Source organism: Silurus meridionalis, chromosome 8 (assembly GCF_014805685.1).
Source record: "Silurus meridionalis isolate SWU-2019-XX chromosome 8, ASM1480568v1, whole genome shotgun sequence".
NCBI lineage: Eukaryota > Metazoa > Chordata > Actinopteri > Siluriformes > Siluridae > Silurus > Silurus meridionalis.
In genome coordinates this window covers 1,148,896-1,176,477 of record NC_060891.1, presented here as the reverse complement: position 1 = coordinate 1,176,477, position 27,582 = coordinate 1,148,896, and the positions used below count along the sequence as shown (strand labels likewise).

At 40.2% G+C, this 27,582-nt stretch overlaps 1 protein-coding gene across 2 annotated transcripts in view; it reads left to right on the top strand.

The window, feature by feature from the left end:
• Positions 1-27,582, top strand: part of tiam2a (TIAM Rac1 associated GEF 2a) — a 75,360-nt gene that overhangs the window by 3,261 nt on the left and 44,517 nt on the right. Inside the window, exon 1 of one of the 2 annotated variants that reach the window (XM_046855491.1) lies at positions 13,982-14,207. The exons of the other annotated variant lie outside the window; for it this stretch is intronic. The gene's annotated coding sequence lies outside the window, so the exon portion shown is untranslated. Of the gene's footprint in view, positions 1-13,981; positions 14,208-27,582 lie in introns of those variants that run through there. 2 annotated transcript variants of the gene reach the window in all.

Here is a 27,582-nt window from a genome sequence, read left to right as displayed (position 1 = left end):
ACGTCTGTAATAACTGGTCCTGCTTGATGGACAGACAGAGTGAACGTTTGTGAAGCTGGACATCAATCTGCAGCTCGTCAGGTCTTTATGGCCAGGATGAGATGAAATATGGCGCATTTTTCCTGCTTGTCCAGATCTATAACCAAATCTATAACCAAAAATGTATATGTCAAGGTAAAAACAGAAATAGATTTCGTCCCTAGAGGTTTTTTTTTTTTGCGATGCCTGTGATGTTCCAAGTGCAATAAAATAAAGCGAATCCTTAGTGAATATTTGCTGAGATTTATTTCGAAATCCAGTGTAGAAGTTTTGTTTTTGTTGGTGTGATGATCAACTCAGATTCCCAGAATGCACTGCAGCAGTAGAGACATTCATCTGCTGGATATCGGTTTATCAGATGATCAGTAGATGCTGTTGAACGTGTACTATTTAGTAGGAAAGTTTCAACTTTGAAGCTGATTTTGCCGATGAGACACCACATCGCTCTTTCGTTAGAAATGAAGTGATGAACCCCTTTACACCGCAATCAACATTGAATTTTTGGGAAACCAAAATCAAGTACAAGACGTTCAGTATTGGATTATAAAGTAAACGTTGGATGCAAATGTCAGATCTAAAGCCGGTTTTTCATGTAACTTAAAATCTGGTGGCTTTGAGTTGTCATGTTGAGTTTGTCCACTAGAGGTCGCGCACACGCTGGTCACTGCATCGAACGCACTTCTCTTCTGGTGTCGGTTCTGGTCGTTGGCCCTGTAGATACTGTGCTGTTCTCTCTCCTTCTGTCTGTTCTTACATACAGAACACTTAAAAGTATTTGCACTCTCGAACATTTGCACGTTGTATATTTTACACCCTGGTACTAAAATAGACTCGATGTGGATTTATAAAAAAAAAAACTGTACGAGTAAATATTTTTTGTAAAACTTCTAAATTAGTTCTTGGGCTTTTAGGACCAGTGTGGAGTTGGTCTGTGTGTAATTATAATCAATATAATATAAATACACCGGTTTGTGTAGGAACATAGGTTGGTTGTCAAGCAGCAAAACAGACACCATTCTGGAGAAGTTTCGATCAAAGTTTGGGAATAAAAGCTAATCCTAACCTAAAGGAGCTTGTCCCGCACATGTAGTGTCATCTGAAGTGTTTCAAGCGGGGATTAATCAGAGATAAACCACGATAGTAAAGAACCATGATGCTACCACCAGCATGCTTCACTATGGGCCTTTTTTTTTTTTTTTTTGTAGATTAAAAAGCAAAAAAATCCTGAGTCAATTTCAGTTACGGATTATGAAGCCGGCGATCGAAGGGGGTTTGTTATAGAGCTCTGATTCCATTACACAACTGTTCTGCCTCTAATTATCTCGATCTTTTTCTGCTGTGACTGTACCATTTTAAATACAGATCCCTTTTAGGACGTCGGCCAACCGTGTGATCAAGTGTTTTATTGCTACCTTTGGCTTTGGCGCGTTCACACCCAAGATTTCTGCATCAAAAGGAAAGAAATTACACGCTTTCTTTCTGTTCTGGAGTCGGGCCTGGACAGAGAGAAGTGAGAACTTTAGCAAGGTTTTAGACTTTAAACTCCACCCCAGCGGTGGACAGAAAGGATCTCAATGTGATTTATGAGGATAAAAAAACGTAACAGGTGAAACACGCGTTCTGATTGGTGCATCAGTTCAACATCAAGCAGAACATTTAGAGAGGAATAAATGACGAAGAAACTCGAACTTACCACAACACACGTGACCTCATTTACACCATTTTTTGAAGTAGTTGAAAAGAAGGTTTTGGGCTCATGATAATTGTAATAGAAATCAATCAGTGTTTGAGTCATTAATATCATTCTATTAATAGATCAGTGTGCTGAGAGTCACATTCGAGTCTTTACACATAAACTGAGGTGATTAAGTAAAGAGTCTTGTGATAAAAATTATAATAGGAACATTAGAGTTATAATAAATCACTACTTTGGATACTGAGTGTCTACATGGTTTGTGTACCACTGCTCAATGCAGCAATTATACAGTGAGGAAAATAAGTATTTGAACACGCTGCTATTTTGCAAGTTCTCCCACTTAGAAATCATGGAGGGGTCTGAAATTGTCATCGTAGGTGCATGTCCACTGTGAGAGACATAATTTTAAAAAAAAATCCAGAAATCACAATGTATGATTTTTAAACTATTTATTTGTATGATACAGCTGCAAATAAGTATTTGAACACCTGTCTATCAGCTAGAATTCTGACCCTCAAAGACCTGTTAGTCTGCCTTTAAAATGTCCACCTCCACTACATTTATTATCCTAAATTAGATGCACCTGTTTGAGGTCGTTAGCTGCATAAAGACACCTGTCCACCCCATACAATCAGTAAGAATCCAACTACTAACATGGCCAAGACCAAAGAGCTGTCCAAAGACACTAGAGACAAAATTGTACACCTCCACAAGGCTAGAAAGGGCTACGGGGAAATTGCCAAGCAGCTTGGTGAAAAAAGGTCCACTGTTGGAGCAATCATTAGAAAATGGAAGAAGCTAAACATGACTGTCAATCTCCCTCGGACTGGGGCTCCATGCAAGATCTCACCTCGTGGGGTCTCAATGATCCTAAGGAAGGTGAGAAATCAGCCCAGAACTACAGGAGGAGCTGGTCAATGACCTGAAAAGAGCTGGGACCACCGTTTCCAAGGTTACTGTTGGTAATACACTAAGACGTCATGGTTTGAAATCATGCATGGCACAGAAGGTTCCCCTGCTTAAACCAGCACATGTCCAGGCACGTCCTAAGTTTGCCAATGACCATTTGGATGATCCAGAGGAGTCATGGGAGAAAGTCATGTGGTCAGATGAGACCAAAATAGAACTTTTGGGTCATAATTCCACTAAACGTGTTTGGAGGAAGAAGAATGATGAGTACCATCCCAAGAACACCATCCCTACTGTGAAGCATGGGGGTGGTAGCATCATGCTTTGGGGGTGTTTTTCTGCACATGGGACAGGGTGACTGCACTGTATTAAGGAAAGGATGACCGGGGCCATGTATTGCGAGATCTTGGGGAACAACCTCCTTCTCTCAGTCAGAGCATTGAAGATGGGTCGAGGCTGGGTCTTCCAACATGACAATGACCTGAACACAGCCAGGATAACCAAGGAGTGGCTCTGTAAGAAGCATATCAAGGTTCTGGCGTGGCCTAGCCAGTCTCAGACCTAAACCCAATAGAGAATCTTTGGAGGAGCTCAAACTCCGTGTTTCTCAGCGACAGGCCAGAAACCTGATTGATCTAGAGAAGATCTGTGTGGAGGAGTGGGCCAAAATCCCTCATGCAGTGTGTGCAAACCTGGTGAAAAACTACAGGAAACGTTTGACCTCTGTAATTGCAAACAAAGGCTCCTGTACCAAATATTAACACTGACTTTCTCAGGTGATCAAATACTTATTTGCAGCTGTATCATACAAATAAATAGTTAAAAAAATCATACATTGTGATTTCTGGAATTTTTTTTTTTAGATTATGTCTCTCACAGTGGACATGCACCTACGATGACAATTTCAGACCCCTCCATGATTTCTAAGTGGGAGAACTTGCAAAATAGCAGGGTGTTCAAATACTTATTTTCCTCACTGTAATTACCGTATTTTCCGGACTATAAGCCGCTACTTTTTTCCCCGCGCTTTGAACCCCACAGCTTAAACAGCGAAGCGGCTAATTTACGGATTTTTCCTGGGTTTTTCCCGGTTTCACAAGCTTCAAGCCAAAAAACTGCGCCCCATAACAGACCAATGAAATTGCAGAACGGGTTCAGGTGAACCAATGAAACTCTTTATATTAAATCAGATGCGCTCCCACTAAATCGGGCCGCACCACATCATAAATATGGATGATGTTCCTCTGACGTTTGACCTGCCGCTCACTCGGACTGTCTACAGGAAATGAGAATCATTCGTCACGCTGAAAACAACCGGGCATGAAAAAACACACTTCACCTGTGTTCTGAGCTGCACGGCATCGGGAGAAAAGCTTCACCGATGGTGATTTTTAAACGCACGACGATGCCAAAAGAAAAACTCCCGAGAGAAATAGTTGTGAAAGGAAGGAGGAAGACAGTGAACAATGACTTTCTTGGTAGGCTACTGTTTAGATACAAGCCGTGTAACAGACACTGTCTTTCATTAAAGCCTGTGTAAAGTTCATTAGTTTCAGTGTAGACGCAGTGGGGCAATTCAGTGGGTGCGGCTTATATATGGGTGCGTTTAATAGTCTGGGAATTACGGTAAATATATAACTATAAATATATATACTATGCAAATGCATACATACAGAACAGGAGAGAAAGTAAAATGACCTGAATGATCTCATTATTCCACAAAGCGTTTTATAGTTTTAAATTAGACTCATTGTTCAGTCCAGCGTCCTCGACCTGATGTCTTTTTTTTTTTTTCGTTTCTGAAGCTTAGACTCGTCTGTCTCTCAGTCTGGCAGGGTGATGGAGGGCAGGAAGCTGCTCTGTAGGGGGTCAGGGGTCAGCTGGACAGGGGCTTCAGTATGACACCAGAGCCACTTAAACAAGCAATTTGCATTTCACAAAGATCTCAGGCACATCACAGCAGGGATGCACATCTAATTAAATCAAAACACAAAAAACACCAATATTTTCTAGCCATCACGGATCGGAAACACGTGACGGATAGGAAAGAATACAGGCGTCGATGGGAGTAAACGTGTGATTTCAGCCTTTTCATTTCATTCTTTCTCGAATCAGAATGTAATGAATGTTTTTTATTTATTTTTAATTTTTTTACGCTCCAGTGATGTGAACATGAGCCACCTTGAGATCATGGAATCATCAAAAAGCATTTTTTCCCCTGGTGATGTAATTTAACGGATGACATGTTGCACCAATATCTTTTTTTTTTCTTTATATTTACAAAACTTTCCTTTTTATCTACTGTATGTTGTTCTCCATCTAGATCTAAAGCTGAAATCATTTACATCACCAGAATTCCACCTCACTGCAGGTTAGAACGTCTGGTTCTTCTCGAGGTTTTCTCCCTCAAACGTTCTCGCAGTGTGTGTTTTTTCCACCACCTCCATAAACTCCTAGGAATAAATGTATAGGGATGAATTTATAACATGAACATTTATACTCTGAATTTATACTCAAAACTAATAAAATTGTCCCAAAGATAAAAAAAAGAAAATAGAAAACAAGAAGTTTGGAATTATTATTGTATCTTTGTTCAATTGGACGACATTCATTTCCAATTCCGTATATTGATGATAGGAAAGTCCTAGAACTTTGTCTGAAAACAAGGCTGGTTCACGTGAACGAGGCGACTCGCAAACATTTATCTTGGAGAAATGGATTTCAAACGTTGGACACGTTCTTGTGTGTTGCGTACCGAAATACACGTGCTTGCGATAAAGGTTTTCTCTCAGCCCTTCCTGATCCGATCTTCTTCACACTCTGTTTTAAGGCTCCCTCAGGTCTTTACACGTGGTTCTCCACCTTCACCGCCCTCACGCTAATAGCACACACATACACCCTCTCTGCCCTGAGGGTTAACACCACTTCCTGTTTGTGTTCAGATGCTGAAACTCCTTCATTGTACTGTATAGGTATATAGCATGCATTTAAACATGAGCGAAAAAGACATGACAAGGAAGCCCACAGGGCACTTTATATTTTTCCCTTTGATATAAAGACACCTACAAGGCATTTCCTCTCATGTAGGGAAACCTAAAGGGCACTAGATTTAGTTTTCTCAGGTACAGGGAAGTCAATACGGCAATTTGTCTTTATATATTTTTCTCTTAAATATAAAGTGCCATATTGGCTTCCTTGTACCTGAGAAAACTAAATCTAGTGCCCTTTAGGCTTCCCTACATGCAGGAAAATGATACAAAATGTCTTGTTGCTATCTTGACAACAATGAGGAAAAAAAGGAGTCATTTCATGTGATTTTTTCTGCATGTAGGGAAGCCTAAAGGGCATTATATCTCATTTTCTTAATAATAATACTACTAATAAAATAATAATAATAATGGTAACATGTGCAATAACTTTTTTAGCCATCATTGTAGTCTGACTTCTGCCATGTTTTATTACTGCGACACAATTCTTTATTATTACTGCTACACAATTCTTTATTATTACTGCGACACAATTATTTATTATTACTGCTACACAATTATTTATTATTACTGCGACACAATTCTTTATTATTACTGCTACACAATTCTTTATTATTACTACACAATTCTTTATTATTACTACACAATTCTTTATTATTACTGCTACACAATTCTTTATTACTGCTACACAATTCTTTATTATTACTGCTACACATTTCTTTATTATTACTGCTACACAATTCTTTATTACTGCTACACAATTCTTTATTATTACTGCTACACATTTCTTTATTATTACTGCTACACAATTCTTTTTCGCTTAATAAACAACTTAATATATTTATTTGCATTTTTGTAATTTTCCCACAATTTCGCTCTTTGGGATCAATAAAGGATTCTGATTCTGAAGACAAAGAGATGTTTGTTGCTGTGTGACACTGGGAAATGTGTTCAGTTACACAGTATATCGATTGTTATTATCCTTTTTTTTTTAAAGGAAGTTCAGTGTTGGTGAAAGACTTTTTTGTCTCTCTGCCGTTTTTCACGTTGTAATGACTGCGTTACTGTTTCTACACCAAACTCATGTAGTTTCATGTAAACGCACATTCCGAGCTTTTTCAATAGCGATTTCACAACAATTACATTTTGCTTATGGCGGCTATGAACAGTCGTTCCCAACTTTATTTTTTCTCTCTCTCTCTCTCTCTCTCTCTCTCTCTCTCTCTCTCTCTCTCTCTCTCTCTCACGCTCTGTCGTTCTCTGTTAGCCGTGACATTTCGCGACGTTTCGTTCTCCTCCCCTGTGGCTGCTCCAATCTGCTCCACCAGTTTACTGCATCAATATTCCCCCCACTTACTGGATTTAATTATTCAACATCATGTTTATTAATGACTGCGGACATCTGTAGCCTCTCTCCTCGTCCACCCCCTCTGCCCCGAGCAGACGAGCCCCAGATTAAAGACGGAAGTGTGAAAATCTGACCAGACTCTCATTTTAATTCGCTCCTTGATGCGTAAAAAAAAAAGGAAAACCGAGATTTGATCCTTTCTGAAAGCCAAGACAGGAAGTGACATCTGTGTCGTCAGGGGATAAACACTCGGGATACGCTCGCGACTCATGACATGAAGGATGATACTGATATAAAATCGATCGAGTTAGCTATTTTTTTCATTTCACTTTTACGTCATATTTATATACTCACGTGAATGATTCCATACCGCTTTTCATCGTGATCAGCATTTTGTCCAAATGCCTCTGTTCACTTTGTTTGCACTTTGTTTAACGTGGAGTTTTGGTTTGGTCATCATGCCCATCAGGATAGCGCACGGGATTATTTGTAATGTACTACATTTCATTTTCCTGCGTGTAGGAAACCCTATAGGGCACTGTATCTCAGTACCTTTGGTGCAGGGAAGACAGTTGGACAATATATTCTTTTCCCTTTTGATGTAACGACACCTAAAAGCCATTACATCTTATTTTCCTGCATGTTGGAACGCCTATAGGGCACTAGATATAATTTTCTTGGATGTTGGGAAGCCAGTAGGGAACTTTATATCTTTTCCTCTAATACACCTACAAGACATTTCATGTCTCTTTCCTGCATGCACCGAAGCCTATAGGGCACTAAATCTCATTTTCTTGGATGCCAGGAAGGGCACTTTATATTTTTTCTTTTTTGCTGTAGAGAGACCCACAAGGCATGTCATGTACATTTTCTGCATGTAGGGAGGCCTAAAGGGCACTACATCTCTTATTTATTTATTGTAAGAAATGTGCAAAGTGCTGTATCTGGTTTTCTTACATATAGGGAAACATATCTGAGATTACAACTTTTTGTTTTTGTTAATGAGGGGAAGCCTATAAAACATTTAGTATGTTGTAAGAATTGTCAAATGTAGGGAAGTCTATAGGGCACCAAATCTCATTTTTTTGTGATGTGAAGAGAAGCCTATAGGGCACTACATCTCATTATTTCTGCATGTAGGATAAACCAAGGGGCACTACAGCTCATTTATGAGGGTGCAGGGAAGCCAATAGGGCACTTTATATTTTTCCCCTTTGATGTAGAAACCTACAAGGCATTTCATCTCATTTTCCTGCATCCACCCCCCATCCCCCTTTATAGTGGAGAATTATTCTGGGTACTTCATCTGGTTTTCTTACTGTACTACATCTGGTTTCTTAGCCTAGAAGGCACTGCACGTTTTTTGAGCGAAACCTCAGATTTCAAATGTAGAGAAGTCTCCAAATGGCTCCAAATCTAATTTTAGTGGATGTGAAGAGAAGCTTCTTGGTTGTAGGGAAGACTGAGTGGCACTAATGCCCTATTATTCAGTACCTTCTCTTTGTTTCCTAGGTGAAGAATAAAAACGAGAAAGGGAGTGTATGAGTGGAGTGCTGAGGCAGCATGGTGCGCTCTCTCTCTCTCTCTCTCTCTCTCTCTCTCTCTCTCTCTCACTATTCCCACTGCGACAGGGATTTTATGAGTCAGTGTGGATCTGCGTTTCAGGTTATTCCTCTCCTCTCCCTTTCCTCAGCTCGTTGTATTGATTAGGAGCAGCTCATGCTCAGTTGACCCGAGCGCTGTTTCTCCATCCTTCTCTCCCCCTACTTCATTTCACACATTTACACACACAGGCAGGAAGCCTTTCCCGGACAGCAGTGGTGAAAATGAGAAACCGAATCTGGCACTCAGCCATGAGGGGTTTCTTCCCCGATGCGCAGTGCTGCCGAAAATAGGAACGCATGTTCCTCTGTGTGTGGAGAGCTTCGTTTCAGAACGCTGTGTGTGATACTGTGCATAGGGAGCACCAAGCGAGTCACAGAGATGTGATAAGCATGACAGAATGGTGTGAGAAGGTGATGCAGGACCACCCGGTTTTGTGTGTCTGAGGTACGATGGTGGTCTACACTTCATCCAGAGACATGGACATTATCCACATGCACTGTTTACATTTTAAGGCTTTGCCTCAACTCTGAGCAAAGTTCATTCCTTACTTGTACACACAGGACTTTTAGAAACGTACACACACACACACACACACACTGAAAAATCAAGGTACAGGAGTATATCTAAAAGAGTGCAAATGCTTTGTCGCTCCAACTGAACACTAGCAGGGTGCAGCAATGTACCTCAGAGCTTTGGTGTATTTTTGTATCTTCTTGTTTGTACGTCTTGAAGATCGTTTCTGCACCACTAGTGATAGAAAATTTCAGGATGTAAATTTAAAGGTACATTCCTGGTGCAGAAACGATCTTCAAGACATACAAACAAGAAGATGCAAAAATACACCAAAGCTCAGAGGTACATTGCTGCACCCTGCTAGTGTTCAGGGGCCGTTTTCCGCAGGTCCCCAAAACGCAGTTTCGTAATGCGATTTTAATCCTCACATTGCTCTTGGTATTCATTTAGGAAATAAACCTTGTTGTCTTTCCTTCATCACTTCAGCTGGAACTGCTATGAGCCACCAGTGTGATTCCCAGGAACGTTGCGAGATGATAATTCTGATATTCATATTTATTTGCTTGTGGTGGTTACGTTCCAAAATCGCCCGCGATAAACGAAAAAAACGTGATAAAAGATGCCACGCGAAAAAATGCTATTTTGTGTATACAGTACAATACTGTATTAACATTTCACTTCATTTTTTATTATATTTTTATTAATACATTTTATTATTTCACCATAAAACTAAAAACTATTCCCTGTAAGTGTTTTGGTCTATCGTGCTCTCCGTGAGAGACCGGGAAAATCTGCCAAACTACGTGGCAAATGATAAAACGTGAGAATCGAACGGCGGTAAAACGGTAGATTACTGTATAACGTTTTGACGGGTTTTTGTGATTGAACTTGTTTAACGTTGAGGGAAGGAGTCTCCAATGCCAAAGGTAAATCTTTTCCTCATTTCTATTATTTCTTATTATAAACTTATTAACAGTAAAAACAGAGGTTGTTGAGAAAAAGGAAGCTAGAAATGTTTCTCGCTTCTATAATGTAAGCGAGAGTTAATTTTTTTGACTAAATAACACGTTCTGGATTTGTGTACACGTGATTATACTGTTCAGTAAGTTGCCATGGAGACGTTGCTGTGAGTGTTTTTTAGTTGTAATTAAGTTCCCCGGGTTTGTTCTGTATTTCTCGCGTGTGGTCTAATAGACGTTTTGTTGTATTAGTAAAGTTTCTGTGAGTGAATACATTTGAATTTGTTCAGAATGAAAGATCCCTGATTCGAACCTCGCTCATCCTGAAATGTTCGCAGGATCGTGTTGCAGCAGGTGCTGCTCGGGCGTTACTTTAATCATTCTGACCTCAAACAAATATCGGTGTTGACACAGCAACGGCTAAACGCCTCGGCGGCTCGGAAACACGCCGACTCCCAACGCGAGGGGGGAAAAAACGCGATTGTTCATTCACGAAGAAACACAAAGAGAGTCGCAGAGTGTCGAGGCACAGGCAATGACTCTCGTGAAACCTGAGACGATCAAACAACACAATCAAACACCACCAAACACACTCACAACGCAGTCCAAAAAAGTCTAAACACCCTCAGGGGGAAAACGAAGACAACAAAGAAAAACAGTTTATACGCTTGTGTATTGTGTCGTGCTTCACAGCTGGGCCTTTTTTTACACACATATTTATCTATATCTATACACACTCCCACATTCTCTTCAGTATCTTCTACCATTGTAGTTTAAACTCCATCAGATGTCAAACTCGACCTCTTTTAGCTCACGATTGAAACATTGTGACTTCCAGGACCTCTGTTTATATAGATATTTATATAAACTGTGAAGAAACAGACTCACGTGTTTTTTTTTTTCCCTTCAATCAGAAACTTTTAGGGTGTACAAACTTTCAAACTAAACATTGTTCAGCATCTTTTTTATCTTTTTCACTGTGATCTTCAGGAAAAAAAAAAAAAAAAGCTGCACTCAGGTACATTTGAGTGCAAAAGTTTGCACCCCTACCTTTTATTTTTAAAAACCTCTAGTTTGTTCACCGCGAGCACGATTTTTGTTCTTTCTTAAACAAACAAACAAACAAACAAACAAAAAAAAGTTTTTTTACAGAAAGCTGCTGGTTCTGATTCTTTTGTCCACACACCATCATGAAAAACTGATTTATTTAGAAGGCATGGCACTAAAAAGACAATTTTCTATACAAAATGAGCTTCATAGCAATAAATGATTGGTCTGATTAAAAAAAACATTTAAAAATAATAATTAATTCGATAAATAAATAAATAAATAAATGAAAGCAAATACTTGATTCTATATATTTCTATCTCGTAAATTAATATTATTACTGTTAGCAAAACAATTAAAAAATTAATAAATAAAATTCTCTCTGGTTGTTTGTTCACTTTTCGAGTACTGATTCAGATCTTCTCTTTTGAGTTATTTGAGTTGCTCCTGGTGATGTGTAGAGCACTCAGAGGAAAGCGCTATCTGCCCTCTTCCACATACACGAGCTCAGAGATCCACTCTTGTCTTTTTAAATGAAGAAGGAGAGAGGAAGATGTTTTGCTTGTTTGTCCTCCAGTCATGGATGTTTGTGACGTGGTCAGCATTTGAACTTGTGTCTTGGATGTCACTGTGATGTGGAACTCGTGTAGGATCGTTGAGATTGAGATGGTTTGATCCTCAATGTGAAATGTTTTTAAGAAAAGCAGTTCCAGGGTTCATGTTTTGATTCTGCCTTCAGGTGTTCTTTCCTGTGTTTAGTTTTCCATCCCAGGTTCTCCAGGTTTCTCACAGGAACATCACAGGAAGTGAAGTGGTTACAAAGGTTTTCATTTTGAGTTTCCATCATAACCAGCATAAAACCCTTATAGTAGAAGATGAACTGTAGATATATGTACAAAACCTTTAGCTTCTGGTTTATGAAGAGCTTTGTTCTGCTTGTGATCTTCTACATAAATTTTTTTTAGCTGTTCCTCTTGTTTTCTCTAGTGTTTCATTTTCCTCCCAGGTTCTTTCCACTGCTTCCTCCTTCTGTTAGAACCACTAGTGTCGTCAGAAAGCCGGGTTTTTCCTGAAGACACGTTTTATTTAATTAAGTGTAAACGTGTCCGAAGAAACACGCTTTAATAAAATTAATTCACCTCTGTGAACATTCATTAGCAGCTATCGCTGTAGAGGAGCGGTGTGGAGAAACAGAAGAAGGGAAGTGTGAAATTAGAGGGCTTTTATTTCACGTTTTGCGTGCACATACACACACACACACACACATGCACACACGTGCACGGTTTCCCCCCAGCCGTTTGTATTTTATCACACTAAATTAGAACGGCAATCAATTGTTGTTTTGGTGCTAATGTCTGGACAGGGGAGTGAAAATAACAAGCCGCACCGCTCAACAATCCCATCCTCTACCTGTCACGTGACTAAATCGCCATGACGACCCTATTTTCATGCTTATTAGATAAACGTGAGTGCTTGTGGCACATGCCACATGGTGATGCTTGTTAGAGTAACAGCACTTTTTTTTTCATTGTTAATCAGCATGTTAACACACACCGTGACCGTGTCCTCAGTGAGGCGAACGTGTCCTAAACACGTCCTGCGTGTCTCCTCGTCACGGCTGCATCGTCTCAGGATTGGGGATTGAGTGGGCAGGATGTCAAAGTCCATCGCACATAATTGGAGACCGGTCCAGTGGTAGAACCTCACACTAGCACACACATACACACACACACACACACACACAGTGTGTAAGTGTTCTCCATGCTCTGCACACTTACCCAATGGACAAAATACACACATTTATACAATAAAGAGACAAACAAAATGCATTATGGGTATTCTGTACACGTCTACCGTGTGTTTTGCGTGTACATGTTATGGTACGTTTCCTAAAATGGCTACTTAAGGGAAAGAAATGCTAAAAGTCTGCACTATGTAGTGAGTATAGTAATGTTTTTCAGTTAAAAAATAAATTCTACTCAATAATTAAAAACAGACTCTTAATTTGCATAATTATGCAAATTATAGTACGTTAACGTTTTTGAAGTTAGATTGGTAATAGTAAGCATGTAATAATAAGGAGTTGTACTGTTTTGTTCGGCATCACCGCTATGGTTTTTGGTATTAATCCCCTCCTCCGTAACTTCGCACAAAATGAGGCCACGCCCACACCAACACGTTTTCGCTTGAAAATGCGTATTTTCCTCTCCGTTTTTTGGTCTTCCGTCCACACTGAGGCGCTGTTGGCAGTCAAGAAAAATGTAGCTTTTTAAAAAACGCTCTCCAAAGTGAAAACATTTGAAAACTTTGTTTTCGTGTCGCAGCGATGATGCGGAAAGTAAATAAATGGCAGCTCGCAGGTCATTTCGAGGCGTCTTATGATTTGCTCGTGTGCAGTTTTCAGGCGTTTCAGTGGAGACGAGTTTCTTGTGGAAAACGATCGAAAACGAAAGTGTGGACACGGTTTGTTTTTAGACGAAAAACGCCATTTTTCAAATGTATCTGGATTGGTGTAGACGTGGACTGAGAGGAAAAATAGCTGTTGTCCGCTGTCTTTGATCACATCTGATCAAGGTTTTGGTCTTAAAACTCATTTATGATGGATATCTAGCCTGGCTTGCAGGTTTTAGTGGCTGTATTTTTTTTGCAGAACATCTGGTCCAAACACCATTCTGAATATTTTTAATCAGACCTGAACAGAATCACGGCTTCGAGTTTATTCTCTATAAATATCCGATCCAAAATTACATTATACTGTATATAAATATCACCCACTGACTGTCACGAGCTCCTTGTCCTTAATTGGCTTTTCTTTACACATCCTCTAATGAGCTAAGAGAGCTGCGGTCTGATTGGCTGATGGCGCTGTCTATCATGCTGTGGGCGTGGTCATGGCGCTACACGTGGTGTCGGTGCTCAGTGTTTAATCCTTCAGGGAGAATGTGAGGAACTTCAGGGAATACTGCTGAACTCCGGAGAGGTGGTCTGAGGTGAAGCTGAAGTTCTGTAGATGTTCTCCAAAAACAGAGCACCAGGAAGGGAATAAAAGAGGGAAATAAACAGGAGAAGGGTTTTTTTTTGCTCCGGATTTGCGGCAGGATTCGGTGAGTGAAGCGGAGTTATTTCTTGCAGTGAGGATTGTTAGAGTAAAATCTAAACTGGAAGTGAAATTTGATGAACATCTTCTGAAGTTTGTTCTGAGGATTATTTCGGTTTATTTGCTCGGACGTTTATTAACAAATAAAAACAACGCGCGCGCGGTCAGACTTTTTAAGTGTTTATTATATCGTTTGGGTTCAGTGTTTTTTACTAACAGCTGCGCGTGAACCAGTTCGACCCAAATAATCAGATTTAAATAATCCGGATTGACAGAAGCGGTGTATTTGGCGTTTCCTGAGCCGCGCTTTGTTTCCTTTGCGCAGAGCGTGTGAGCGCGTGCGCGAGTGAGTGAGCGGGTTTATGTGCGCGCGGATGCTCGTGCGTGTGCGCGCGTCCACGACAAACCCTCTAAACGTATTAAATGTATGTTAAAAAAAAATAATTAAAACCAGAATCATTAATAAAGGCAGTGAATCACTGAATCCGACTCTTTGACTCGTTCAGGTTCATTTGATTCCCCCCCCCAACCCAAAAAAGACCTTAAATAGTTTATTGTATAAATGTTTTGTAAACAGGTTTATAAAGTTTTCTTTCTGTTTCTCTTTTGTAAAGATTTTGTTACTCGCTTGTTTTATTTGTGCTTTTAGTATCATTAATGTTTCTTTAAATAGGGCTTTAAAGAATTATTTATTTAGTACAAATAGTCATTAAAATGTAATAAAATAGTCCAGATTATTATTTTAAAGGTCTGTCTTTTCGGGAATAATTCATAATTCCGACTCTTTTTACTCTTCTGAATTATGATTGAGACTTCATAGATACTCATTTAGAATCTTGTGCTAATTCATAACAAAATTCCTACCAAAAACTAAAATATTCATATTTTTCTACCTGCAAGAATCAGGTTTCTGTTCTGTTGTTGTTTTTTTTTGTTATCTTCAGCCGTTTGGTAAATCAGATCTGGAGCGTTTGTGTGTTTATTGTTAATAGTGTAATAAAGGTTAAATAAACGAATGTAAGAAAATCTAAGTCTTGAACAAACCTTCAGTTCATTCACACGTCTCCAATCAGTGCTAAACACTCGGTTAGGATTTTTCTATTTTTATGTCTGTCCACTTTATTATTTCAAGGTTACTGGAGTACAGAAATGTGAGCGGTGTTAAATATCATCTCCACCAGGCAGGGATAAGAGTAATCCCCCTGTCTCCTCCTCCTCCTCCTCGTCCTGTTGGAGTGGAGCCGTGTGATGTTTAGGAGGTTCTCTAATGGCAGGGTGTGGTGTCAGGTTCAGCAATAACACAAAGACCCCTGGAAGTGTATCGTAGTGCAGGAGACAGAGCAAACACCCGGCGGCTGCAGGAACAAGGCCCAGACATGCCATCAGGCACCAGGAGATCCGTCATGAGAACAAAACCCCACTCACATGGAGTGAAACGCGGGTTATTTATTATTGCTTTAATGTCTCACAGAAGTGGTGTTTGTGCAGGAAATCGCGTCGGAGAGTCGTCGTGGCTGCACGGATCTCGGGCGCATGCGAGGCAGATTAACTTTTAAAGGACACTGGCACTAAAAATACGACTTTTGAAACCACAGCTTTGTAAATTGCAGTGTTTTTTCCTGCACACGAACATTCAACTTTTTCGAATGTAAACTACTCGGCACTATTTTTATCCCAAATCCCTCAACCCTCAGCGCGTGTTGATTCCTTTTCTAAAGGTTTAAAGATTGTTGATTTAAAGCACTATAGTTTCTTTAGTAACAGATCAGAAGTCTGGACTTGTACGATGATGGTTTGAGGAACGAGAAATGTGTTAATGGAGGGAGTCTCCAGTGTCGGCTTCACATCAGTACCTTGAGATATCTTCTGGAGTTTCTCCATAATAACTGTATAAATAAATAAATAAATGACCCCTCAGAAGGAGGGACTGAAAATAAAATGTTTTATTAGTATAATTAAAGTTGCCTTTAAAAACACTCTAGAAAACCGTACTTGAGTGATATTCCTAAAAATTTTAGTATCTTTCTCTTTTTTCTTTCTTTCTTTCTTTCAATTTTTCTTCTCCGTATGTCTGGACATAATAACTCAGTGTCTTACATTCCGGTCCTTTTTTTTTTAGGGTATGATTATATTTATCCGTGGCTGAATTATTGTGTGTAGACAGCCGTGCGTGTGTGTGTGTGTGTGTGTGTGTGTGTGTGTGTGAGAGAGAGAGGCAGCTATATAAAGCAGGTGAACATAGGCTGGTGTGGAAAAGCTCCAGCTTTCAGCAGCAAGCAGACAAGCAAATGACCAGTGTAGTCGACTTCCTGTTCCTGTTCTCCCATAATTCCACACCACACAGACGCTCTGTTCCGTATCCAGCAGCAAACTGGTGTTTAAGAGTGAGAATTGGAGCCACACACATTGACAATGTGACCAAAAAGTCTCACCAAAAACAGTTATGAACCCTTTTCTGCACCAGTGTCTCTCTTTTTCCATCTCCCGAGTGTCATGCGACTGAAAAACGCAAATTATGAGCTCCTGTATCCTTTCATAAAGCATATTTACGTAAAAAACATCTCGTTACGGCTTTGCCTCCAGCTCTGACGAACCTCTGACACTGGAGACTCCTTTTAAATGCGATTTTAAAGCATTTATGTGGAGCATCTGCTGTACACGTACGTCCCTGTGAACGAGAAACCCGGTTGCCAGAGCAACGAATTGGAAGAATCGCATTAATATAAAAAGGTGTCTGACCCTTTTGTGGTAAATTAAGATGGAAAGAGCGCTCACTGAGAGTCCGAGCGTCTCGACTTCCCCCTTGTACGCTAATGTCACCTGCTAATCGAGCGTCAAAAGCGAGAGCTGGAGAGCGGGTTAGTGCCAGAGCGAGCAGATGGAAGCATGTTCGGGTCGTCACCCCTAAAACGGCGACAAATCGAACGCCTGGAAAAGATTAAATGCCGGGATTTAAATCTAATTTGCGTCCTTTTAACGTCACGTCACGTCGCGTGTCTTCCTCAGCTGTGTAACGAAAATGAAGATTAAACACCGGCGGGAGACGTGGAGACGGATTATACCCGATTGTCTTTGAGCTCAGCAATGGTTTTTATTTCTTCTTTTATTCACCTAGCGCCGTGTTTTGTTTGTTCGAGTTGTGTCTGTTATTCAGCTTTATACCGGGGTGATCAGAACATGTCTGGACATCACACGTGTGGAAACTCGGCGTTCGCTCTGTTGAAGCGCAGCAGCATATAATTTCTCTCCCTGTGAACACTTTATTAAGTATAAGAAAAGGTTTGGTGGCACGTTGTTTGTTTTGGTTGATTTGGAGGCTAAAATCATCCTCCATGTTTGTTTTCTTCTCACGACTCGACTCAACGCTTAATCGTCCACACTAATGTCTAATCAGAGCAGTGATTGATGGGCTTGAGTCCAGCTGGCCTTCACTCTCATACACACACACACACTCAATTTAATCAAAAGTGCACACAGAACCCAGATGGAGATCCTCAACCACACACTTATTGGAAGAAGTTCTCCTCTGTGCCTCCTTGTCTCTTCACGTCCCACACTGCTCACGTCTCTGGTCCCTCAAGTCCACGGTCCGGCAGAGCTCATTAAAAAAAACAACACAAGCGATAATTAAAGTCTCCCAACAATCCACCTCACAGATCATCAGAACCAGCAGGCATCTCAGACGGTACCCTAAAAATAACTCCAGCCTGGTTATTAGATGCTCTGACCCCTGGAGTAAAGGACTGAACCCTGAGAGATTTCCTCTTCACAGCAGGGATTAGGATCTGACCGGGACAAATGGAGTGAAACGAGTTTAGGAGCTGCAAGAACAAACGAGTATCTGGATATATGTAAAAAAACAAAAAAAACAAATGATATACGGACGATATCTCAGAAAAGTGTATTGTGGAATCATGTATCACAATATCAATATCATATCGATATTTAATTGATCAGTTGAAGGAACCACAGGAATCAGGTCCATCATTCGTCACTTTCTAATAATGTAAACAAAGTAAATACACAGTTAGATATAAATAGCAGACACTGTTGTTTTGTGTGTGTGTGTGTGTGTGTGTGTGTGTGTGTGTGTGTGTGTGTGTGTGTGTGTGTGTGTGTGTGTGTGTGTGTTAATATTATCAATATAAAAACGGGATTGTCCGTAATCATTAAACAGCCCTCTGTAAAATTCCACTCCCGTGTGAACGCCTCTTGGTGGGGCCTCAACAAAAGGCCTGTAGTTTGTGAGGCATGGTGGGACAGCGCCGACACTTTGACCTCTGACCCTTTAACAACGAGCAAACGCTGCAGACCGCATGAGAAAACGCCAGAGGAAACGTTTTACTGAAAAACTCTGCTGGAAACAGCGATAATGTCCGTCGTGGAAACATCGCCATCTCGGGTGCGTCATCAACACCGTGGACGGATTAACATAAAGCCTCTCCAATGACACACCAGGAATAGACCCCCGAGCCGAGATTAGAGTCCGAGATCCGCAACATCGTTCAGACCCAGGCATGAATACATAAAAAAAACAACGCAGCACAGTATAAACGCTACTCATTTCATTTTTATTTGTGGAGCACTTTAAACAATGAACATTGTCTCAAAGCAGCTTTACAGAGATAAAGAAGTCAATAAAAATGCATACGTTTGTTCCTTATAATTGTAACTTTATTCCTAATGATTGCACCGGTGGTGAAGGAAAAACTCCCTGAAACATCATGAGGAAGAAAACAGAAGCAAAATGGAAACTTTATCCTCAACACTAAATGTCCATTCGTTACAGTTCCATCAGTTTTAATATTAATAATAATAATAATAATAATAATTATAAATATTAATAATAATATTAATAATGATAATAAGCTTAATTTTATGTATTGCGCCTTTAAACGTTGCATCTCATAGCACCTTCCAAGCGTAAGAATTGGAAATAAATAAATAATAATAAAATTAATAAGTTAAATAAACATCAAAGTTACATCACAAAAGAACAAACACTTGAAAGAAATCCTGTTGCTGAAGAAATGAAAAAAAAAAAAGAATTCTACCTCGTCAACAAAAACGAAACACATCAAGGTCCAGACTTGAAACGTTTTATTCCCCTTATACCATATTAACAACCATTTCCGATACTTTTGATCTGTTTCAAGTTGTGGAATGTTTGAGAAAGACCAGTTCCTGCCGTCAATTACTGAAGGTCATTTCCTCACCATCCTTTCTTTTTCTTTGTCCTTAAACGTGAACGAGCAAAAAAAACCCCTAAGCTACAGAGAAAGTGTATGGAAATGAGTGTGAACGTTTTCCCCTTGAAAATAAAGAAAGAAATGACAAACAAAACATTGTATGTGTGAAGTCCCTGTGAATGAGCCGCATATTATAAAGCTGAGCTGCAGCTATTAAATACAAATCACCGGCTCGTCTTCTGACCAATCAGAGTGCAGAATCGACACTGCGCTGTAGACAGTAATCATGGACACTTGTTAGTTCTCGAACGGCTTTGTTTGGAAGGATATTTTTACTATTGCTTTTTAATCACGTGACCTCCCCTGCCTTTCCGCTCCGGTGCGCTTTAGACGTGACGCAGCAGACACGTTAACACGCCTGTGTAAGAGGAGCAGTGTGGAATACAGTAGTGTAACATTTCACGTCGCTGATTTCGTTCTGGCTGCGATTCATCGCCTCCATTAACTCGACACCTGATCAGCTTCGGGTTTGTAAAAGAGATTTTTAAAAGTTGATCACAAAAACTGCACAAATCCACGTCTGGGTTGTTCAGGGTTGAAGCAGGTCGCATGTCTGGCTGATACATTATTTTGTTTAGAGGCTCATGATGAGAGACGGGAAGATGCTGGAACTATACGAGGTGGAATCAAAAGATATTGAGACTCGACTTTAAATATCAACATTACACACGATCACCTTTAAAATAGTCTCCATGCGCGCAATACAGTGCTCCCAGCGTTCTTCTCCTGGGGTTAGGGTTGTGTCCTTCCAACATTTGTGCCGGATCTCCACAACACTGTCAGATATCGTGACCTTCGAGCTTCATCTTCGGGAAGGGGAGCGAATCTGGTGAGTAGGTTGGGTGCGGAAGTGAGATCGTGTGGATCGTTTTCCAAAGATCCTCGTGCAAAAGTTGCCGAACGCTTTAGAACTTTTCGGGGGTCGAGTTTGTTGAAGGTCTTCCTGATCTCTCTTCGTCATTCAGCGATGTTCCTCGACTCGTTGTGGCATCGCAACGTCAAGCGTGTGTCAAAATACGTCACGTCAAATGTCTTTGTCAGATTTGCCCAGTTTCACACACAATTTCCGGTTTGCTCTTTAATCTAAGCGAATCATGAACGTTGTAACACAAGTGGGTCAGAACAGCGTTAGGCTTGAAACTATCTGATACCACCACATGTATTTTTATATACACACACACACACACTGCTGGTGTGTAAGAGAAATAAAACACCTCCAGGACGTGATGGTGGAGGTGAATTCCTGAACTTCAGTGTGGTTTTACTTCATCATTCTCCCATGATATCGGTTATTTTTAACAGCGTGACACACGGTGGGTTTTGTTCCTATTTACTTCATTACTGCTGTAACCGTAAACGTTTCTGTCGTTAAATCTGTCCCTCAGGGTCGACGTTATAACGCTGTGTAAAACTTTGGATTCTGGCTCTCGTGTCGGAACGCGCAGAGGAAAAGCGCTTTATTATAGTAATTAAGCCTGTTTGGTTATTGTTTGGATTTTGGCTGCGTTCCAGTTTTGCAGTTTGGGTTTCAGACTCCATTGTTCACATGGTTTCTGTGTTATAGCTGAGGATTCGTCTCGGACTCTCGGCATGGTCTTTAATATCGCACACCGAGACCCTCCCGAGGGGCAGATACGTTACACTTCTCTGAGACGCTGCTGAGACGACTGCTCTCACGGGTAAAGAGCAGGGGTTCTGTCTGAGCAGCGTAGAGAACGTCACGGCTCGTCACGTCGCTCTCCTGAGAAGAAGCACAAGTGTGTGTCTTTCTGCAACTTTTTGTCCTGAAGCTTAAACCTCAGTGTGAAAGCCGTAAAAACCTCATCACGACTTCCTGTACGCTCTGTAATCAGCTTGTGTAAGTGCGGAGTGTTTCCCGTTCCAGGCTGCTCTCCTCACTTTCACTCTCTTATTAACCTTCAACCTTTTGACTTGGATTTCAGCTTCCTGTCCTCGAGGCTGTTTTTAGTCTCCAGTCGTGAGTCCTGTTTTTTTTTTTTGGACTGAAGCTCCATCCCAGGAAGGAGAGAGAGAAAAAACAATCTAGGACATCACCCTCACTGTGTAACGCTCATAAAACACTTAACACGTATTCGTCCAGCTGCACATCCATCTGTCCTCAACGTCCTCCATGACCTCTCGGCTCACTGCAGCTACGCGACGCTGCTGCTTTATCATAAAGACACTTCATTTACAGACCTTTTTTTTTTCTCCCAGATTCAGATTTATGAAAGCAATTATTTTACATCTTATCACTATCAGGAAATGTTTTTTTCATGCCTCATCCTAAACTTTTTTCATCCTATTAAATGCTCTTAAGAAGGTATCTGAAGCTATTAGGGGCGTGGAACAGGCGTCGTCCTGTGTCAAACTTTTCTAAAAGAGAAATGGTTGCCATTGATTGGTTTATATAATAATGAAAAAAAAAGTTATATATACATATTAAATATATTTAGACATTTCTTCGATACACAGTGTGGTGTTAAAATTAATAAATTAAAAAGTGCAACATGGTAAATAAATAAATAAATGTGATTAATAATGTGAAAAAATAATACAAATTTAAGAAATCCAAAATAATACAGATAATAAAGTTAATTAATTAAGTAAAAATAATAAAAACATTTATTAATGAATAGTTAAAAGGAAAATAGTATAGTATTAGTATAATAATAGTAATAAATGAATAGATCAATGAATAAAAAATGCAAAATAACAGTTATAATAATGTAATAATAATAATATTTAAGATAATAATGAAAAACAATATTTATTTTACAGAAAACGAATCATGAGTTAATGTGTTACACTCTGTCCCATGTCACAGTTGGTTAAAGTGAAGATTGGCACTTTTTCGCTCCTGAACTTTTTGAGTGAAACCGGAAGTTTGTGTTGTTTGTTTGCTTCCCCCAAATCCCCCACCCCCCACCCCACCTGTTGCATCCATCTGTCGGGATATTTGAGTAAAAGTCAACAACGTATGCTAAATGTGTTAGCCTGTGACCTCGTTACTCACACACACACACGCACACACATACACACACATCCCCGAGCGTTTCCCTCATCCGGGTACGTCCTGTATGTTCATCAAACCCTGATCTGATCCAGTTTAGTTCAGGGCCGGGAACAGTGACAGATATTTATTTTTTGGCATATTGAAGTGTGTGTGTGTGTCTGTGTGTGTGTGGGGGGGGGTGTCAAGCGTGAAAACATCAGTAAAGAGATGAAGCATCTTATCTAACTTTTATGTGCAAACGTGCAAATTCTCCTGAGGTGTTCGGACGAGCAGGTGTTCCCTCAGTACGCTCAGCAGTGTGTGTGAAAGACAGTCACTCCTGAGTAAATATACTTGTGTGTGTGTGTGTGTGTGTGTGTGTGTGTGCGCGTTCTCAGAGCATGCCCTAACCTTGTCCTTGAGGAGAACTGGCGCTTCAGCACTTTTCTGTCTGTTCACCGCTCTGAGACGAGATCACGTTCTCCTGCATCATCACACCTTCTCTCTGCCACAGCACTGACTCTCAGCCTACGTCCATTTACAAATGCAGCTTTTTCTCCACCTGTTTTTTTTTCTCCCTGATTTATTATTAAGTGGAAACAGTGTTTTCTCCTATGTGCGGAGATTTGAAAAGACCATTTTGGTGTTGTAGTGTGGATCTCTGAACAGCTGACGCACTGAAGGATCACTGTCTATCTTCAAATGCTTGGTGAAGACCTACAGATTACTGAAACACTTAAACTAGCACCAATTTTCCCTGTTTGTTTCATCTACCTATCTATCTATCTGTCTGTCTGTCTGTCTGTCTGTCTGTCTGTCTGTCTGTCTGTCTGTCTATCTATCTATCTATCTATCTATCTATCTATCTATCTATCTATCTATCTATCTATCTCTCTCTCTCTCTCTCTCTAGGTCATAACTTCACCATATCAACATCTTTTTTCTGCTTTTATTAACATCTTTTTAACATCTCATTCCACATTTAGATCTCATTCGCAGTTATAATATATATATACCGTATTTTCCGGACTATAAGCCGCTTTCCCAACGGTTTGAACCCTGCGGCTTAAACAACGACGCGGCTAATTTATGGATTTTTCCTGGGTTTTTCCCGGTTTCACAAACTTCAAGACAAAAAACTGAGCCCCATAACATTAGACCAATGAAATCCCCGAACAGGTTCAGGTGAGCCAATGAAACTCTTTATTTTAAATCAGATGCGCTCCCACTAAATCGGGCCGCACCACATCATAAATATGGATGATGTTCCTCTGACGTTTGACCTGCCGCTCACTCGGACTGTCTACAGGAAATGCGAATCATTCGTCACGCTGAAAACAACTGGGCATGAAAAAACACTTCACCTGTGTTCTGAGCTGCACGGCATCGGGAGAAAAGATTCACCGATGGTGATTTTTAAACACACGATGATGCCAAAAGAAAAACTCTCGAGAGAAATAGTTGTGAAAGGAAGGAGGAAGACAGTGAACAATGACTTTCTTGGTCGGCTACTGTTTAGATACAAGCCGTGTAACAGACACTGTCTTTCATTAAAGCCTGTGTAAAGTTCATTAGTTTCAGTGTAGACACTGCGGCTTATAGACAGGTGCGGCTTATTTATGTTCAAAATACAAATCTTTGTAAAATTCAGTGGGTGCGGCTTATATTTGGGTGCGTTTAATAGTCCGGAGATTAAGGTATATCATTTTCTGTTGTGAATTTATTTTACAGGATTGTTAGTGTAGAGTTACAATAAAGGAAAGTGTGCTTTAATTCCTCTGAACAGAGTTTTAGGCTGTTGGTATTCTGAGTCTCCAGTCTGGTGAACCAGTGTTGATTTATTCATTGATCCATTTGCATTTACATTTGTGGCATTTAGCCGACGCCCGTGTCCAGAGCGACGTACAAAAGTGCTTCGAGTCTCTATCAATGAATAAATCTGCACTTGTACACCAGACAACAAACTTAATATAAATCACACTACAACTCTTGATTTTTACAACGCCAACTTGAAAGAGGTCTTCACCTGACGCTTAAAGATAGCCAGAGACTCCGCTGTTCAAACATCTAGAGGAAGTTAATTCCACCACTCTCACCCTGCTGTGGTTGTAGTGACGCCGTGATGTGTGAGGTTAAAGTAGGATCCAAAATGTGTTATAAAGGTGGAGAAGATCTGAACTTTTGATATGAGTTGCAGTCCTGTTGCTGAACTTCGGTAAGTAAATATAAATCGTTTGCATTTGCTCGACTCTTTGACCTGTGCAGTGTAAACGTGAAACACCTGACCCTTTTGGTGAACGTGTAAGTTTCAGCACGTGATTTTATTTATTGCTCACGAGTGTGAACGTGTGAGTGCAGTGCGAAAACCTCACACCACGATGCTGCTGAATTCTGGATTGTGATTGGTCAGAAGGTGTATATTATATTCTGAGAGACATGTGCAGGTTCCTTTTGTTTCTATGCAACAAACTTCATTCTCATCAGACTGTCAGCTTGGGCACGAAACACGTGTAGCTGTGTCACGTTCCGCTTCTCACGTTTCTTTTAGATTTGGAGAACTCATTATATACATGTAGGTTATAGGAACAAGACGATGAAGCATACCGAGTTCTGTAAGTGTTATTTAGAGAGCAAACAGTCGTCTTTATCATGGAACCACCTGCTCAGTCACCACACCTCAATCCTACTGAACTGATCTGGGATTAACTGCATCATAAAGAAATCTCCAACTAGTGAGAAACATCTTCAAGTTTTACAAGAAGCACAGCAAAGTATTTCAGCTGAATCTTTGGAGAAACTAACTGTCCGGATGTTTAGAGCTGTGGACTAAAAGGAATCGAAAATGACCCTCGAAGTCATAACTGTATTTCAGCGTCGTTACAAAACTCCTGCATGTCCTGGAGTCTTCTTAAGAGCTTTAATCAGCTTAGCTGCTGCCCGCTCAGGATTAAACTAGCGATTTTAATTCACTCTGAATAGCTTCATTACACACACACACACACACACACACACATACACACAGTCGATGTTGTAGAAGATGATTAAAGACTTCATGGTGGTTAAATAAACGTAGCTGAGTCATCACTTCTTCTCGCTGTGATGGCTTCAAATGATTCTGCTTTATAAAGTTCCTCGTCCCATGGAGGTGCATCACAGAGTCTGTAGTTATAGGGCTATAATTATATTTCAACTTTAAACATTCTTGATCCTAACCAGCTTACCTTAATTAACATGCAGACACATTCCGTGTGTGTGTGTGTGTGTGTGTGTGTGTGTGTGTGTGTTAGTCAGATTGGTGTGATGGATGAAGCGTTTGATCTCTAACCCGCCTCAATCCCACAGCGGCTCCTCCAGCTCTGACTGATTGCTGTGGAGCTGTAACGCGACAGGTCGAGTCAGTCTTATTCAATTTGGGACTAGATAACATAGTTTAGACTACACACACACACACACACACACACACACACACACACACACACACACACACACACACACAGATGGCCCAAGCACTTGGTTTCCAAATGTACATGTTAAATAGCATGTTAGTGTTTAAACTCCTTGTGTATGCCTCGTATTTGTCTCGTTGCATCTGTAAAACTCTGATTGTGATGTCACTCAGTGACTTCCAACCAATCACACCCTATATGCAAATTACCACAGCAAAACATCAAGACAACCAGAAACTCGAATAACTTGAAGAATAAAATTTCATTGTTGTTTCAATACCCGACCGATTCACCCGCTGAGGTAAACTCTGAGCGGATGGAGAAACTCTACAGTTGTCATGGCAACCTGAGACCAGTTTGTAATTTGTTAGCGATGGCAGGAGGCGTATTTGCATTTTTCGTTAATTTACATAATGCTGTAAACATTTTGTGATTTTTGCTGCTGAGAAATAAAATTTTATTACATCAGGCTTCATGTCCTTATTGTAAGTTGGTTATTATTATTATTTTATAAATATATATTTATTGTATTTTTATAATAATTAAATCTTTTTATATATGATTTCTTTTTTTATATTCGTTTTGGCGGTGAAGTAGACTTTCCTCATTTCTCTTTAAATGTGTTTATTATAGTAATTAATTTTATATATTTCTATATTTTTCCAGAGATATTTTTGTTTTATATTCGGATGTTTTTCCTGTAATTATTTTGCTGCTGATGTTTAGACCCTGTATAAGTGCTGATTGCGTCGTTTGCGTATCGTCTCGGTAACGCACTTCTTCTCTGCGTGTTTTTGCGACGTGTGCGTTATGCGATCGGTTTGGACGTTTGAGACGGTAGAATGTAAACAGGTAATGCAGGTGCAGTTATTTTGCAGCTTTAATCTCATTGTGATACGCGGTGAAGTTTGCGGTTTCTGATGTTATCTTCTGAGTCTGAGAAACAACTTCAACAAAACACAAACAACAAAGGTGGAACATCTTCCCAGAAGAGTGGATTTTACTATAACAGCATATGGGACTGAATGTGGAATGGAAGGCTCAAAAAAGCACATAGCGATCTTCTGCTGAGGTCCACAACTAATGTAAACATTGATTAAATTAGAGCCAGTTTGTGCTCTGTGACCTTGTGCTTATATGAAGGTCAGGAATGTATGCCTGTGATTTTTATCCATCAGCGCACACACACACACACACACACAGTGGCAAAGAAACGATAGCGAAACGTCCGTTTTGCACAAATATTTACTCCCTACCTTTCTGGAAGCTTTGATAAAGCAGATGTTGGTCCCCTTGACGTCAGTGTTCGCACGTGTGAGATATGACTGGTCTGATTATTATACTGTAATTAAACATCGAGGCGACTTGTGTAGGGTTTTGGCTCAGCTATGAGTAACCATGGAGAAATCACGACCTTCTGCTTTTTTTTCTCTACATCCATCTTTTATAATATAATATATTTTAGTATTGAGTGGAGAAATGCAGTAGGAGGATCAGGAGGCCTGTAATTGGCTGTGAAGCGAATCTACTGAACACAGTGGCTGTTGTTCCTCCGCTTTGTGCAGAACCTAATAAAGCCCACAGAGTGCAGCTCTGTGTCCTGGACAGCCTGCAGGCTTTATACATGACCTCAAAGCTCCAACTAATCCCCACAAAGCCACTCCGTTCCCCTGCATCCTGACCATCCTGACC